Source organism: Pseudopodoces humilis, chromosome 7, assembly GCF_049639895.1.
Source record: "Pseudopodoces humilis isolate 2021_Gansu_Grassland_sample_001 chromosome 7, ASM4963989v1, whole genome shotgun sequence".
NCBI lineage: Eukaryota > Metazoa > Chordata > Aves > Passeriformes > Paridae > Pseudopodoces > Pseudopodoces humilis.
In genome coordinates, this window is record NC_142206.1 from 23,416,215 (window position 1) to 23,433,785 (window position 17,571).

The window sequence follows — 17,571 nt, forward strand, 5'->3', positions numbered from 1 at the left end:
CAAAATATTTTTGTCTTCTTTTGAGAAACAATGGAGTGATGGGCATATAATTTATGGTTGTAAAACATTTACTCATTATTTCACAGAAATTTATAACATTAAAAAAAGGTTCCCTAATGATATATAAAAAAAAAAATTATACAACATCACTTACAAATGGTCTAAATATTTATTAATTGATTTCATAAGACTTCCCTAGGAAAAACTCCCTATGCAACAATTGATGGAATAGAAATTTCATATACTGTGTTTATTTCACTGTGATTTACACAGCTGGTTCCAGAAATAAATAAATAACTTAGATCCAAAGTCAAGCTTAGAGATCTTATTCATTTCAGTCATACACAAGAAGTTAAGCTCTTTAAAAACACACATACAATGGAATATGTGTTTTAAATATACTAGTGGCACGCCTTCTTTTTAACATGCAGTGATGGTAGATGAAAGTCTAGGACAGCATTAGGTGATCAAAAATTCAACACTGATATTTTAAAAAAAAAACACACGACCCTGATTTGCTTCAAATGGATCCATTACTACACATACTGAGTAACACATATCATAAAGTCATATCTTCATGGAATGCTACATGCACAGGTTCATTTAGTACCATTCAGAATTTTTTATTCATTACCTGACCACAGAAGAGCTCTTCCCAAATCTCAATATGTACTCACTTCCTAACTTCCTTCCCTGCCTATCTATCTACATTAGAGAAGCACACACACACACACACACAAAAGAATTAAAATGAAAACATTATTCCAAGATTATTTGGTCATAAATACAATGCTGAAGTTTCCTATATAGGTTCTATCCAGAAAAGCTCAAGAGACTCTACTTTCCAGACAATTTATTCTTATGATGGAGTACACATGACCCACCACATGCCCTTGAGCAGGATAAGATGAAACCTTGCATTACACACTGTTACCATTATGAAAAATAACCATGTATTCTAATTTTTTCTATTCCATTATGGGGTTACAAATTCACAAAAAAACTGTTTCTCTTTTCTCCCCAAAATTTCATTTTTCTAAAAGCAATTTTTGAAAAGCCTTGCCAAAACCAGGCAATTAAATTATAGTTTATTGATCAGGTCACCTCTGCATTGGCTCTTCTTCAACATACCATACTTGAACACATATCAAATAGCCTTTTTCATGGCTGTGTTTAACAGGAGTTAAACTTAGAGATCTTTTACCTCATAGACCATCTTTGGAATTCTTGTAAAATAAGGTTATATTAAATACAGCATCTACTTTCCTAGTATTGAGACCAACATAAGCAAGTTACAAGAGGAAGTCAGTTCTATACAGACTATGTCTTGTTCTATACAGACAATTTAAAGGATCTGATCCTAGTACAGAAGTACGGTCAACTAAGATGAAGGTATAACCTATTTACAGGGAGCAATGTGGGCCATCATTTTGTGATGAGTGCTGAGAAAGCTTCCTCACATGCAATACAGACTTTTGGAACAGTTTGGCTAAGGTTTTTCTTTTTTTGCTTTCCTTTTTTTTTTCTTTTTTTTTCTTTTTTTGTTAGTTTGATTGCTTGTTGGTTTGAGACATTTCAATGTTTTAAGTGATGAGCTGACTCTTCGCTCTGATTTTCTCTGCTTGACCCAAAAAATTATAGGTCAACCACACTGAATGTCATGATATCGATAAATGGCATGAAACTGGATATATCATTATGATCACACACCACCAAAATATTCTTAACAGCTCTGAGCTTTCTAGAAATGAGGATCGTTATTTTAAAATGTCTGAGGAGACTTAGCAACAAGAAAATGGGAGAATGAAAATCACTTCTGACAATAAATGAAGAAAAACCTTAGGTTCTCACAAACACTTTTTAACCAGTTCATCCACATCATCCCTAAAATATACATTTGATATTTTAAAAAAACCCACAACATTTTATTAATTATCTGGTTGTTAGCTTGTTACAAAATAATTTGTCTTCCCTGTTTGCTTAGGAAAAACACATTTTTATATTTCTTTTCTTAATCTTGTCTCATTAAATGACAGGTGGAGAAAGATAAAAACATGCTCATACGGCAAAAAAATCTAGAACCCTCTCCACAGTTTGCATGAACTGGGACAGAGGAACCGAGGAAAAAAAAAGGTAAAATTCTTCTTGCCTTGAAGAACACTCAACACTCTGAGAAGCAGATTTGAGAAATTTAGCAGCTGAAGAAAGATAATCAATTCATAAACACAAAAATCTTACTAGATGAAAGAAATACTTGATTGCTCATCATAACAGACCAGGAATTAGACCAAAAAAAGTTACATCCTTAAGCAGAGTACGAGAAAAATTATAGTTCAGAAAAAGTACTGTAGATGTGAACAAAGCAGAAAACATAAAAAAACATTTCTTCATCTTATGACTGCTAAAAAGGGCATAGATTAAATTTTTTTTTAATTCTTTTCTGTGTGCATATGGGTACATGACATGCTCCTAACGCCTCTAAAGTAATGGCACAGATTAAAATACTGTTGAAATACAAGACAGCAACAAATGTAGTTGGCCATGACTTAGTGAGCGACTACATGAAAAGAGCACATATATACATATATGCACAGGAATACCAAACCACAACAAAGTTCTGATTATTTTCTCTATCAAGCTATGCATTAATTTTTATGATGCTTCTTTACAGAAGAGGTTTGAGTCTCCCTGCATAGAGATCTGAAGAAAATCCATAGATTTTTAGGAAATCACACAAAACCTACTCAATATCTTTGGCATGCACTAGGAAGAGATCCCATTCTCTCTGCCACCAACTCCATCTCTAGATGACACATTTACAACAGTTACAGTTACTAAATTATGAAAAAGTTGATGCAAAGCAATAAATGAAAAGCAGGAGGTAAGCAATCCTTTCACAGAAGACAAATGGAAAAATCCTTAAGTTCACCCAAATTTAAGGGATTTGCAGAGTTCAAGACTAAAAGATCAGTGCTCAAAAAGGCATGTGGAAGGAAAAAAGCAGAATGAGAAGTGGAAAGTCTACGTTATTAAGATACTCTCAGAAGCCTTTACAATGCATGAACTACATTCCACTAATTTTCTGAACAGAGCTCAAGTTTTCCTTTTTCTTGACCTTGCTTCAAGCTATGCTCCCTGCTCTAGTGAGACATCAAAACATTAGCCCACTCTAATATATGTTGCCATTAAATTTTTAGCAAAATAACTTAAGAACCTATTCTAATAGTACTGCTACACTAGAAAAAGTTTTATTCCATTTATTCTTTGTTCCAGAAAGCATTGTCATACTGCTGCTAAGAGTGGCCCATCACAGCACACATACACTTCTTTTTGTAAGTATTCTGGCCCTGTTCACAAGATCTGGTAACCACAGAAAGGTGCATAATACAGCTGACATTCCAGAGCCTTCTTTAGCACTGGCTATGATTAATGAACTGTTTTACAATGCTCTGTAGGATGTTAATCACAGCATTCAGGAAATTACGAGGACTCAAGAGTCCACTTCCCACAACTTCATTAGTGGCTTTTTAGTGTCCCCTTTTTGAAATACACGTGGCTCATCACATCAGTTTTCATTCAGCCAGAATCATGTATCTCCAGAAGATATGTGAATTCTTCTCAGAGGAGTGTTATGAACATGTAACAATAGCATAGATAATGTTTTTGTATTTCTTTGACTTCAGCAACTACCAAAACACATTGAAATGAAGACAAGATAATCAAGAAGAAGGGATGCATGACACAGATGGTGCACAAAAACCATCAACTGCTGCAAGTGTTCCCTGACCCCCTGCACAGTGCTGAGCAGTGCTTCCAGGTCTGTGAGAAAAGCACTGAGCTGTAAGTTCACTCACTCCTACTCTTACAGGACAATCAGCAACCTCCCTGCACCCTTCAGACCATGTTCATGCCAAACACAGCTACGCTACACAGCTACATAACGCTGACGACGCAACCAAAGTCATTTGACAATGGCACAAAATGGAAAGATTGCCCTCCAGAAGCTTTGTAGCTCCAGACTGCTATCTGCTCAAAGGGAAATATAAAGTAAATAGCTATTCTCATACATTTAGAGACACTAAAAACATGACCTTTGCCCAGCACTGCAACTGTATCATGCAGGAAAAAGCACATTTCAGGGGAATTTCTACACTGTGGTGAATCAAGAGAAGAGAGATATACAGTAGTTCTGCCTTCCTAAGCCAATCTTAAGTATAGCAGGGAAAGGTGTACTTTTCCATGGTTATAAAAAAAAATAAAAAAATACCACAAATATTAATATGGTTGGGAAGGAAGGTGCAAAAAGCAGTCTTTTAAAAATAGAACTTTGTGAAAACATTAGCAAATTTCCTGGAAAGGATCATGTTCAGTGGCAGAACTGCAAAGCCAACATTCATTCAGAAGGATTCTACCATTAGCTCAACAGGTAAAAAATCATCTAGACACCATCTAGAAAGGAGAAAGGAGTAACACAACTACTGCATAAGAAGATGCAACATGATGCCTGAAAAAGCATTTGGCTGGCAGAAAAGGAGCTGGTAATACCTTGAGACAAGAATGGATTTCAGGGACTTAAGACTCCTCTTACTGTGACACATTGTATTTTACAGAGAATTTGTGACAAAAATGTTACCAGTAACATGCTGAGTTGGGTAAGGGTATATACCCTGCCCCCAGAGGGGAATATGGCACTGGGATTCCTCTGTAGTAGTCTGTAATATCTTTGTTTCCTGAGCCACACCATGAGGTCTCAGCTCCATCTCCAAGAACAATGGCAACCCTTGTTTTCTTTCCATCTAATGTGCACATTCTGGATACTGTGTTGTGGCACTCTAATACATGACTACCATCTTTGCTTTGTGATCCAATGATCACACACTTTCTCCTATTTCTTGCATCAGCACCACACGTTCTCCAAGAAAAGGCACATTTTACTAAAACCATCTATAAGATTCAAATATTAAAAGAAAGAATAAGAAAGAACAAATGATTCCCAGATAAATTGCTCAACTACTTAGCTACCAAATGTCTGTTTCAGCTCTCACCAATGCCTTTTCATATAGGATTAAAGTTCAAATCTTCAAAACTTCTCAAGTCACACTTCAACAGAACAAGCTTCTTAAATCTCTAAAATGAGATACACTTCCCAAAACCTGCAGTTTTACAGCTCTCTTCTAAATCTCTTAAGACCATTTCTGACTAATCTTAGGAACCCCAAACAAGCCATTACACACTCCCCACAGCCCATTGATATTGTATACAGCAGTTAATATCCCCTCCCCTACATCCCTTCTACGGGGTGTGTAATTCCAAACCATTGTATCTCATCCATAAGTGCAATCTACAGTATTGGTCTCTAGACCTGGGATCACACATTTGGCTCTATCCAAACACTTTCCAGTTCAACTTGCCAAAAAATTGAACAGTCAGCAATCTCTTTCTATCAAATTTAGAAATGTATTAGGAACAATTTATTATTCCCAAGAGCTAAAGCCAGTGACCAAGAACCTCCTGCCATGTAGCAATGAGGGAGCCTTCCTTAGAATTTGAAACTTCCCTCCTTGCTGACAGGTTTTTGGATTCATTAACCAATTTTAATACAGTTAACATGAGTTACAACAAATATGCTTAGGTAATATCAATCTGATTAAAAGACATTATCATTAGGATCAGTTTCAAGTGAATCACCCTATAATTAACCTCTGTTGATTAGGTTTTTTCCACATACTGACTGGCAAGCATCTAATTTTTCTCATTCCCCTTAGACATGGCTTATTTCAATATTTGTTTAAGAACAAAAGAAGTAACAAAAAACCCCACCAAGACTGAAGTGCAAAAACAATTAAATAAAGATTTTCCTTTGCTAACAGGATCTGCCAATATCAGAAGTGTTTATTAGCCACTATTTAATATAATCCAAACAATAAAGAAGTACTGGATTATCAGTGTAGTATAACTACATCATTAAAAAGAGCAAAGCCAAAACAACTGCAGAATATTTCTATATTGTAGACGTTGCCTTGACATTTATCCACATTTTGTTCTTCTCCCCATGACAACCACAATTTCTTTCACTCAACAGCAAAAAGTGTGCAAGACTGTCTCCTCCTCCACCGTTTCACCTAAAAATGACAACATTAAATAAAAATTCGTAACTCACAGATGCATTTATCACACCTACACTATCTTTCTGTTTTAAAAACCCTGTGATGTACATCCTCACCTATTGTACTGAAAGAACTTGTGAAGCAGGAAGCTTCTTGCCTGGCTATTTCCTCTGATCTTGTCCCCTTAAGCAGCTTGTTAATACAGAGGTTTAGTTGTGTGCAACAGACTAATCCTAGACATTTTAAAAGGTACAGACTACCAGTAGTGTTTGAAGTTTGACTTTTCAGGCACTATAAAAATAATACTAATTTAGAGTCAAATAATCCACCAGGTTATCATGTCTAGTCATTTTCCAGATTTTCAATTGATATTTTAGATTTGGACTATTTAAGTTTAAACTTGGATGCATTCCAGATAAAATATTACTTGGTCCATTGGAAGAAGTATTTAAGCTAATTTTTTTTTTTTAAATAAAAGACACGGCAATATGCAGAACGAGATTCTATGCTCCTTCTCAGAATCTTTTGCAAAAAGCTGCTCTCCCTATGCTTCATTCACAAAAGATACAGACAATTAAGGAGGGAAAAAAATTTTCTCCTTAATCAACCTCTTATTATTTTAACCTCTCCTCACAGATCTTGAATCAAGTGGTCTATTTTCAATACTGTTCTCTTCTGGACTCCCCAATTCAGCAAGATAACTTTGATTTCTTTGTGTGCATTAAGTGTACAGTTCCAAATTGGACACAATTACCTAGTTGACTCCATTTCTATCCTAGGTTGTGCAGAGGGATTTACATCAGTTTTACAGTGTTGAATGACAGCACTTTCATTTACTCATCCTGAACTCTCAGAACTACTTTTGGTGCATGATACTCTTCATTTAAGGTCAGCTCTTAAACCTCAATCTCTTTCTTCAGAACTCTCAGCCATTCCTTATCCTGGACTCGCCTACTTTCTTCTTTAATTTAAAAGCAGTATTTTAAATTTGCCCTTAATGGCTTCAATCCCATTTTTCCCTGCTCATTCTAATTTCTTGTTTCACGTTAAATTCTCCTCCAACCTTTCAACCTCTCTGCAGTGTCTCAATCTGGTATCATTTTTCACTGCAGTAAACATGTGTGTCAATAGATCCATTAAAATCCTCTTTTCTTGAAAAGAAAAACATAAAAGACTGTTGTTTGTGCTTCTGCATCAGAAATTACTTATCTAGAACATACTTTTAATAAAGAATATAGTTCAGAGAGACAGAGGAGTAGAAAGCAATCTTTCAAAGAAGAATCCAAGCTAAATGTCTACCAGGATAGACGAGCACACTGAAGCCAAATATTAGAACAAGAAACAGATTTTGCTGATCCTCAGGCAAGAGGGAAAGTAGCAAGTAAGATCATAGATACTCCAGAACCACAGACAGTCCTGATAAAATGGCAGGGCTAAATCAGCAACATACCCTCCTGAAAAGGTATATTCCATCAGGAATCATACACTGATCTATTTAGATATGAAGAAACAGAGAATACCTATCCAAGATTATAGGTGCCCTTACAATAAATAAAACTCAAGATATACAGGCCTTCTCCAGAGATTAGTTTATCTTGAAAAGCCTATCGCAGATTAATCTAATTTACAGAGTATCTGAGAAAGGATAAGAAAGTGTTTTAGAATGCAATAGAAAAATGTTGATTTGATCTTTATTTCTCAACAAACTACAGAACGGCATTTCAGAGATGGAATGGATTAGACTAAGTGTGAAATATGATTTGGGAAGAAAAAAAGGAAAGGCTACCATGGAAACGTTTTTTATATCTGAGAAGAATCAGGAAAAAATATGAAGTATATGGATGATAATACAGTTTTCCCAAACCAGACTATGATAGCAGAAAATAATTCCAAATGCAGCTTGTTACAAAATCTGACCAGAAGCAGGAATCCAACACAATCAAGTGATCAAGTGATCATCATGCATGATCATGTGATACAGGAAAGCTATCACCTTGTAGTGCTCAGTTACTTGTCTCAACCCACCAGCACTACCTAGATCTTACCTAGACAGTAAGCCCAAATCAGTTTTTCTCCACTGCTCAACCTCCCTCAGTAAATTGAGCAATGCATATACCAAACCACTGGCTTAACTATAGCTCCAGGCACTGCAGTTTATAGATCTGTACAAATCCTTTTAATTACCCTCCCACACAAACTACAAAGAAAAGGCAAGTGGAGGTTTCATGCAGCTCTCAACCACTGTGCCTCTCTTGCTAAAGGAAGGAACACACCTCTGATAAAGTCAACCCATCACCACAGCTTCTGGACAAATCAAGTTAGTGTGAACAACAGGAAGTACAAAAGCAATTCATTACACATGCATGTATGCCTGCAAGCAGGCTCTCACAAGGAAACTAATTTTAATTTACAAAACTTTGAATCAAGATACAAATTGTTGTATAACATAATGTCATGTACAAGGGACCAGCTGATTCTGACTACAAGTGAGGTTTTGAGAGGTCATGAAAGTTCTTCTACCTTTCATTCATTTTCAGAGCCTGGAGCACACGGATACTACACACGGGGCTGGAGAGTTGGAGGGTGGGGGAAAGATTGTTACAGATTTCCTGGTTACCTGCTAAGATCTTTTTTCCTCTGAATCGTTGTTTCTACTCCATCTCAATAAACCATTCCAACTAACTGCAATGGCTGGGAGGGATCTGGCAGGATTAGCCACTTCTAGTCTGAAGCTTCCACAGAAGCCTGTTCTTCTCCACAGTCAAATCATGTATTCCCAGCCTAACAATTTCAAGAGAGTATGCCCACAAACTGCTGGGCAAATCCACTGACTGGCAGCTGCCTAGAGGGACAGGTGATGCTCCCACACTATTTCCTCCTGCCTGAAGAGTCTCTCTGTTTCTTCTGTACCATTTAGACACTTGTTTGAACAGTTGTCTGAGCTGATCCATCCAAAAAGCCAAGAAACAAAACTAGCCACCTTTCCCCTGGATTTGTGAGATAAATCAATTAACTAGTTTCAGTAGGAGTCAGACAGAGAAGAAAGCTGGGTTCAGGAAATGGAAACAAGTCCTTTCACCAACAGGAAGAAGTTTCACAACAGCTAACCCAGTTTCAAGACACTTACCTGGACATTTGGAAAGCTATCACCATATTCTTTCTTCTGGGCAGGCCAGAAAGTCCCTAGAACATTACTTGAAATCCCACTATTTTTTTCATTTTTCTTTTCTTTTTTTTTTTTTTTTCTTTTTTTAAATAAACCATTCATTGAACTCTTACAATACCACAGTACTTCTAGAATTATAAGTGCACAAAATAAATCAAAATAATTGAGAGCACTTTAGATATTGCCAGCCTGACAACCACTAGTGAAGCTGGGTGAGCTGTAAAAGCATCAAACCTGCAAAAAATTTGCTTGAACTCTTAGTCTAATTTGTTCAATTGTGGAAGTTTAAGAAATTTTCACAACTTTCTTATCATAGTTAAGAATAATGATCATAACAGTCTTTTCTACAGTTGCATTAAAAAAAAATAATGTCATAATATGCTTCGTTTCTAAGTTCACACCCGGATTCATGTTTCAGTGAACTTCATTCTTTAAGCATTCTTCTCAAAAAGAAGAGAGCTACCTTTCTGAAAAGGCAAAACAGAGTTTTATTTAAATTTAAAAATAATGTGTCCTCAAACACAACTATTATGTACTTGCCCAGACCTTGAAAACCATAAGAATCTGAAGTATTAAACAGCACTGGATCTGGAATATCCCAGAGCACACAATACCTTCCACCCACAACAGCTTAGTTGCTTATATCTCTTGAAAACCTTCATGGAGTAGGGCCTGTGCCCAGCCTCTGCTGAAGTACAGCTTATCCCTGAGAAATAACATGTCATAGCTGCAATACAGATGGAAAGGGCCCAAAAATACTGCCAAATGTATGCATGATTTTGTATGTAAGACAAGAGGGTACATAATGAAACTACCAAAGAATTTCTCCTTTTAGAAATGAGCGGCAAAGAGAAGGGAGAGAAATAGATGTAAGGAGAAACAAAAGGTGAAATGGTTATCTGATTGACCCAGTTTGCAAGTGATCACTCAAAACTGAAGGACCTGACCTTTTGCAAAGTTTCCTTTTCTCAGCTGACAAAGACTTATCAACAGAAGAGCAGTTTTCAGTTGTGAAGGCAACATCACAAAGAATGAGAAGTACATACTTACAACCAATAATTACTGTTTAAATTAATATTTTTGGGGATTCTTCTTCCTCACTTTCATTTTGAAGCATAGGCAACTCTCTGAAAGTAGAAGAGAAAAAGATAATTAGTTTTCATCACAGAATCATTTAGGTTAGAAAAGACCTTTAAGATCACCAAGTCCAGCCATAAACCTACCACTGCCAAGTCCACCACTAAACCATGTCCTTAAGAGCTGCATCTTTTAAATTCACCCAGGGATGGAGGCTCAACAACTTCCCTGGGCAGCCTGTTAGTGCTTGACTACTCTTTCAGTGAAGAAACAACTGTTTTAAACAAAATCTTACTTTGGGGTTAGCAAGGTGTGGAGTTCGTACATCATTTCCTAACAGTTGTCTCACTAATTCAGAATGGCAGCACGCTACTGAACTAAATGTTGATTTCTGGCCATTTAACAGAAAAGCAATCAAAAGCTGCACTATCAGACTGAAACAGCAATAAATTGGTTGTTTAAAAAGCTTATTTGTGAACCTGACTTCAAGGAAAGGAATGAAAGCAAGAAAAAAAATAAACAGGAAACCAATTAAAGCAACAATAGTACCAGGAACAGGAAAAAAAGGAAAAAAAAAAAAAAAAAGATAAATGCTTCAGATAACTGACTTTTACTGCAATGAAAATTCTACCAAATTAGTCTTATTTTTGAATGAAAATTAAGTGATTTTTCTATTACAAAGAGAAGCTCCAGCAGCTGTACTGTTAAATGAACAAGGTGAACTGGCTATTCTAAAGCTCTCAAAAGGAGCAACAGTGATAAAAAAACAAATATGAATTCTGTGTTTTCCTATTCATGTAATAAATTATTTAAAGTAATCAGCACCTACAAAGTCAGAGCTCATGAACTTCCAAAAATGGAAAGCCTGAGGGAAACAGGGAGATAGCCTATTTTCACTTCTATTTGAGATTGATAGTTTGGGTATACTTGGCTAAGGCACTCAATGAAAAGGTTATAGCTTTTGCTGTGATAAAGTATCTCAGAAATTCAAACAAAAAAAAAATACAACCCAGTTACTTCATGTATAAAAAGTAAAATGAGAAAAAATAAACTCGTTCTTTTATTGTAGCTTTCATCAAATCAGCTACACTGCCTGCTTCACAAAAATGGAGAGGTGAAACTTTCAGCTGAAGGTGACTCAAGAAGCCAAGCAGAACAAAATTCGCAGTCCACTTGTTCCAAGAGGTAGCCCTACAGGGAAAACATTAGAGCATGGTCTAGAATGATGTTTACTTTTACTTTTGTATGAAGCATTATGATGTATTTTCTTACAAGTTCATATTTCCAACCTCATTAACGAGTAGAAGGTAGTACATTATGTGAGCCATACATATGGAAAAATAGATTCAGACAGATTGGCTCATGGTAAACATGAAGTGGAAACATCTATATTTCATGTAACAACAAGAACTATTACTAAATTTTATTTTTAAGCAATAGATTTGCAAGCAGTACCAAAAGGCCTTCCAGACCTTTCAGGCTGGGGAAATCACCATGCCCTACACTAATAAGAGGAGAGAAATAAAGCTCTTTGGGTTTTTTCCCACACTTCCATAAAAAGAATACAGTCACTTTACATAAATTGTGATTACCTTAAAACAGCCAGCCTACTCTGAAACATTCAAAACTAGCAAAAACTTCACAATTCTACAGCTTAGTATTGCTAATAAATCCTGAGATTTTAATTCCATTCATGTAAAAACTGAAAGTATTTTTAAAAAATCTTTGCATTTGTGTTTCAACCACCTCAAGAGTATTTACAAATATCATTAATTAGATAGTGGTTCCTTCCAGATAAATTTGCCCTCTTACACAGATCTTTTCAAAAATAAAGGTCATGAAGTGACCTTATGGATGGGAAATCTTAGTTATATGCCCAGTTATGACTTTGAATTGCTGGGTGTACACAGACTAGTCATTACCTTTTTTCTTTTTTCTTTAAATTAAAATATATATATATATCTTTATAAAGGATTCAGCAACTTCTGCAGTGCTCAATCCAGTCTTCTGCATTACGATCAAAACATTCCATCAACACTTTTCATATAATTTAAGTTGCATTTTAAAAACACACAAAACTTGAAAGCACAAGAGCAAGGTAATAGAGTTCAAGGATGCCACACTTTAGTGACTGTAACTAGAGAAGTGTTAGATGAAAATACCTACATAACCTTAGGAACAAAGAGGGTTGCATCATGGAAGAAGAAAAAAGGAAACACTTCTCCCATCCCTTCTCCATTTGACTGGGGCAAACTGATTTAATTCTTAACACAGACACTAGACCCATATGCCAGGCCAGGACTACTTTCCCAATACCACAGGACAAATCAGACTCACCACTCAAAATCCCACCTTTAGAGAATGGCAAATTGCCTCTGCTTCAGAAGAAAACAAACTTTGCACTAAGAGAAAAATTAAAAGTAATAAATATCCCCTTCAGATATGTACAGGATACCAGTGGTAGATCTAAGGAACAGAATTTGTAAAACTGAAAACTTTATTACAAATAACAATCAAGTATTTCCCTATCTGCTCTACCATCTTTCTCAGGGATTTCTGTTACTCTAGTACCAAGAAATCTCCAATGTTCATTTTTAATTTCTGAGTCCAGGATCATTTTACATGGTATTCTTACATAAATATAATAAAGATCATCTTGAGCCACTGAATTTCTTTCTTCCCATTACTCAGACTAGACCTCATCTTCTGATTTTCAAACAAGATTTGTTCTTAAATTTATGCCTCAGATATTTATTTTCTGATGTTTCTCTCCCATAAATGCCCCCATACCCAATAAAGACTATTGTTATTTATTCCCAGGTCTCAGTTGACAAATGCTTTCTTTCTCCTTTAAGAAGGCAAATTCAGCTTAATCACACTAACAGTTCTTTCTTATCCAAATGACTTGCTCTTTTCTGAGTGTGACTGTGATCAGAGCTAATGCAAATGTAAATGTAAATCAATGAATGCTTTATTGCCTGGTCCTAAAAATCTGTTTTTAAAAGCTACAAACCAGCTGGTGTGATTTAGAATCACGTTACTCTCCCCAAGCCACATCATCTGAGAAGGAAGCAGATCAGGAGCTGGGTCATACAACAGCAATCTGCCTCTGATCACCAGTCTGGTTTTATCAGGAGTTCTTATCAGTGCTCATATATGTGAATTTGCAATTTATTTTTTTTTTATTAAACATTTTCTATTATTCAGAATTTATATTAATCTACTCCTAAGTGTGACAATCCTACCTTCTCCAGAAAAAGCAATTTCTGAAGCCTACTGACCAGCTATTTAGTAAAGTCACCTGCATATTCCACTGCTGGCTCTCCAGCTTCAAGTTTCAAGAGAAGTGACCGAACCTATGTTAGGGAGAACACTGCATGAAAAGAATCTATTTTAAACAATTTAAGCACAACAAAACCACTTCAAACAAACAAAATCAGTAAATTGGTAAAGAAAAAGAAATAGAAAATTACTCCTTTGGGAAGCCCAAGTGAGGCTCAGAACATGATTTTATCAGTATCTTTCTCACAGAGAAGTAGGTATATAACTGAAAAACTTAATTTCATTTCTCCTATACCCATCAATCCATCTGTCTGGCAGCATACTAATTTCTGGTACTAAGCAAATTTCTTAAAACAAGTATGTAAAGACAAACATCCCACAGAGACAGAAGGAAATATGTATATATTTTCATGTATATATTAAAAAAAAATCATATAGGGTTTTCTATATACATTATATAATGGTTTGGGGTTTGGTTTTGTTGCATTTTTTTTCTTCAGATTCCTTACTGCTAAGAGCTAAAAAAGTTGGCATATGCAAGGTACAGATTCAAATCACCAAACTTCTACTGCACAGAGAAGAAGCACTCAGGAATCATCTGCTTTGCAGAGAAGTGCACAGGATTCTTTCTGCAATTCAGTTCGGTATAGGAGGCTCCCCTTCAAACAAGCTTTGATTACCGCTGGTTTGAAAAGGACATACAAGTTGGTCAACGAAATTCCACTTTCAATCAAACCAGATCTGGGAGCATTATTCCTCAATATTCATCAAAATAAACATAAAATACAAAAATCTCCACAGTACTTTGCCACTTTGACATTGTTCTAAGAGCACACCATTTTTAACAGCACAAACAACAATTAGGAACAAAATTTAGTATCATTAAGTGCTTATCCTTTACAGAAGAAAATATAAAATAGTTGCTTTAAGGTACAAAATCTCTTCATGATATTGAAATTTTAACACATAATGGTTTCTCAAGGCACAAACTCAGAACACTCCACAAAACTGATGCAGTACACAGAACAGTGCACAATCTACTGACTTCTTTTATGGGCATATTAAAGGGGCAAATAAAGAATTAAGTTATAAAATACTATCCCAAATATAAACACATTTTTAATCCATCCACTTGCCAGGAGCTAGGCGACTCAGAAGGAAATAAACCTATTTTGAGAACTTGAGAACTGCACTGTTCTCAAGTTCTTTCCTGCTCCTCTCCCTCAAGACACATTGGCCCAACCACTTGACTAATTTCTCCCTTTCATTTACATGGCCCTAGCTGACACATCCCATTATTCCTGGAAGACACATCACTGTTGTTCAGTGTCACTTTACAAAGTTTTGTGTATGCTAAAGTGACATTGCTAATACATTACACTACTTCATGTGTAGTGCAAATCTGGGGAAAATTTGGAAAAACACTTCAAGCAGTGGACCTCTTTTAGTTCTCTCAAATCCAGGAAAACATATGCTTCTTTTCCCCAGAGTTCCACTTTTTCTCAGCCATGTGAAGTGCCATCTGTGCTTCCCAGCCTGGCAGGCTAAAACTCTGCTGTCATTCAAATCACCAGTGAGCAAATTAAAGGCAAAGACTGTCCTCTTTAATAAAATAACAAGACTTACAAATGGCAACCTAGATCACAGCTCCAAAGGAATGAGTGGCAAGTGTGGGTAGCTAAAGGGTCACAGGGAGGAGAAGGTGGCAAACAGTAGAACATCTCCAGAGCTTCCTTGCAAACTTCTGCTTGTCAGCAAACTAATACAAGAACTATGGGAATGAAAACAAGGGTAGCTGGAAATCTCGGCAAGTAAACAAAAATATAACTCAACTGACACAACACATTTTGTGAGGTACTCCATCCTGTTAGAAGGCATACTTGGCTCAGGGAACACAGATATATAGGGTGGGGCAGGAAATCTTGTCTTGAACATCTTAAGATTAGAATATCTGTTCTGAAATAAAGAATGCAACAGATGCCAAATATTCTGCATCACATTAGAATGGTGAAGCTACAGTGAGCAGGAAAATGTTGACCCCCTATAAATCACCAAACCAGAAAATTTAAGTGGATGAGGGTGTTAGAGGGACTGTTGAAATTGCTTTGGGTTTTTTTGGGGTTTTTTTTGGTTGTTGGGTACTGTTTGGGTTTTTTTTCTAGACAGCTAGCAGAATGATTCAAAGCACAAGATTAATATTAATGATTCACAGAGTAGGCCTTTTAGGAAGCAGGTAACAGATAAAACTGAGCTAACCTCCAGTTGGTAACTGGCTTAACTATTGCCTTTACAAAAGTTAACCTTAAAGGTTACATCAATACATTAATGGCTAAAACCTTCCCAGAGACTGAAATGCAAATCATCGTGTCAGAACAAGTCCTGAAATACTTTTGATAAAGGCCAACTGCACTCTCTCAACCTCTGGGAACAATCTGAGGGTTATCACATGGCTGGGAAAACTTCCAACAGTACTGAGCACAGAGCTACCTGTTTTAAGGCTGAAAGATTAACAGAAAGGACAAATCTCAATCTGTGCCAGCTGTCCTCAGTAACAAACAATGGTCCACTTTATTAGTGATGATGCAGTCAAAAGGGATTTGAAATCAAACCAGCTTAAGGAAACTAAAATTAAGTGCAGATAAAGTCTGGAAAAGTACATTAAAAAAAAAAAAGAGGAGAAAGTAGTAACTATCTTTAGAAATTCAACCAAAAGAATGAGAAAATTTAAAGGAAAGAAAATCACACAGACAGAACACTCTGTAGATACAGGGTAATGAATGAAAAGACTAGAAAAAAAGCTGTCAGGAAAACCCAATTAAGAATGCTGTTAAGTGAGAATACAGTGAACATACAGAAGGAACAACAATCTACAAGCTGAAATGCTGGAAAAACCCATTCATTTAAAAATAGGTCAAGAAACAAAATTTTAAAAAATCAAACCTGGGCTTGAATTTGAGGTAGAAAATTGTTCATGCCTCATGTTTATTTGATATCTGTTGCACTAATTAGTTCAAAAGAGAAAATCAAAATTCATCCTACCAAAAGACAATATTTGACAGTCACAAGAAAAAAAAAATCAGCAAGCTTCATAGAAGACAGACAGTAGCATACATGTCACTGAAAAACAACTGTGATGTTGAAAACACAACACAAAGGAACATGGCTGTAAGCCAACAAAAGTCTTATTTGTTTCTAGTTCATATTTATATAAAAAAGCTACAGAACCTTGCTTTTTATTTTGCAGGATTGTTTTAAAGTGTGGAATTTAATTCACACTATCAAAGTTCTGACATAAAGCAGGTAAAGTCTTTTAAAAATTAAAAAATATACACCTTACTACCCACTGCAAATACCAGCTACCCCTACAAATACCATTACTCAAGTCTTTTACAGCTGGAGAAAATTTATATTGAAAAATACTTTAACACACAAGAGAAATACCAACACCAAGAGAATTATTAAAAATCCTCGATGGGTGAATTGAAACAAATTATTTAGCAAACTAAAAGAAAGAAACTACATTTTCTATTGTGCCTTAGATGCCTCACCCTTTTCTTTCTTGATTTTTTTCCAACCTTCTGGAAAAGGTACGTTTTTCAAACCTTCCTACCGTGAGCACATGGTTTGATTTTGCTCTGGAAATTATACTAGGAATTCATACATAATTTCATCTTTCCTTTAAAGCTTTTCAAACAAGAACCAAATAAAAATCATAGCACTTTATTCCAAAGTCTATCATCGATCAGCTTGAATGACTCTGCTTTTATTAAGTGACTGGTCAAGTAGCAGTGCATTAACAAGATTGTGGTCAACCTCACTGCTGTGACTCAGACCCATACCAGCAGCTGTGCAGATTTCAAAGATAGTATCAATTCTGTACTGCTGCCACTGCTCCTCCGTGGGAAGGCTAAGAACAGATGCAAGCAGCGTTCAGCAACC

The 17,571-nt window shown here is 35.9% G+C and overlaps 1 protein-coding gene across 3 annotated transcripts in view; it reads right to left on the reverse strand.

The window, feature by feature from the left end:
- FUT8 (fucosyltransferase 8) overlaps positions 1 to 17,571 on the reverse strand; it is a 104,297-nt gene that overhangs the window by 72,651 nt on the left and 14,075 nt on the right. For 2 of the 3 annotated variants that reach the window (XM_005522417.3, XM_014252116.2), the window contains exon 2: positions 10,324 to 10,400. The gene's annotated coding sequence lies outside the window, so the exon portion shown is untranslated. Of the gene's footprint in view, positions 1 to 10,319; positions 10,401 to 17,571 lie in introns of all 3 variants that reach the window. The other variant, XM_088057860.1, reaches the window with a different exon arrangement.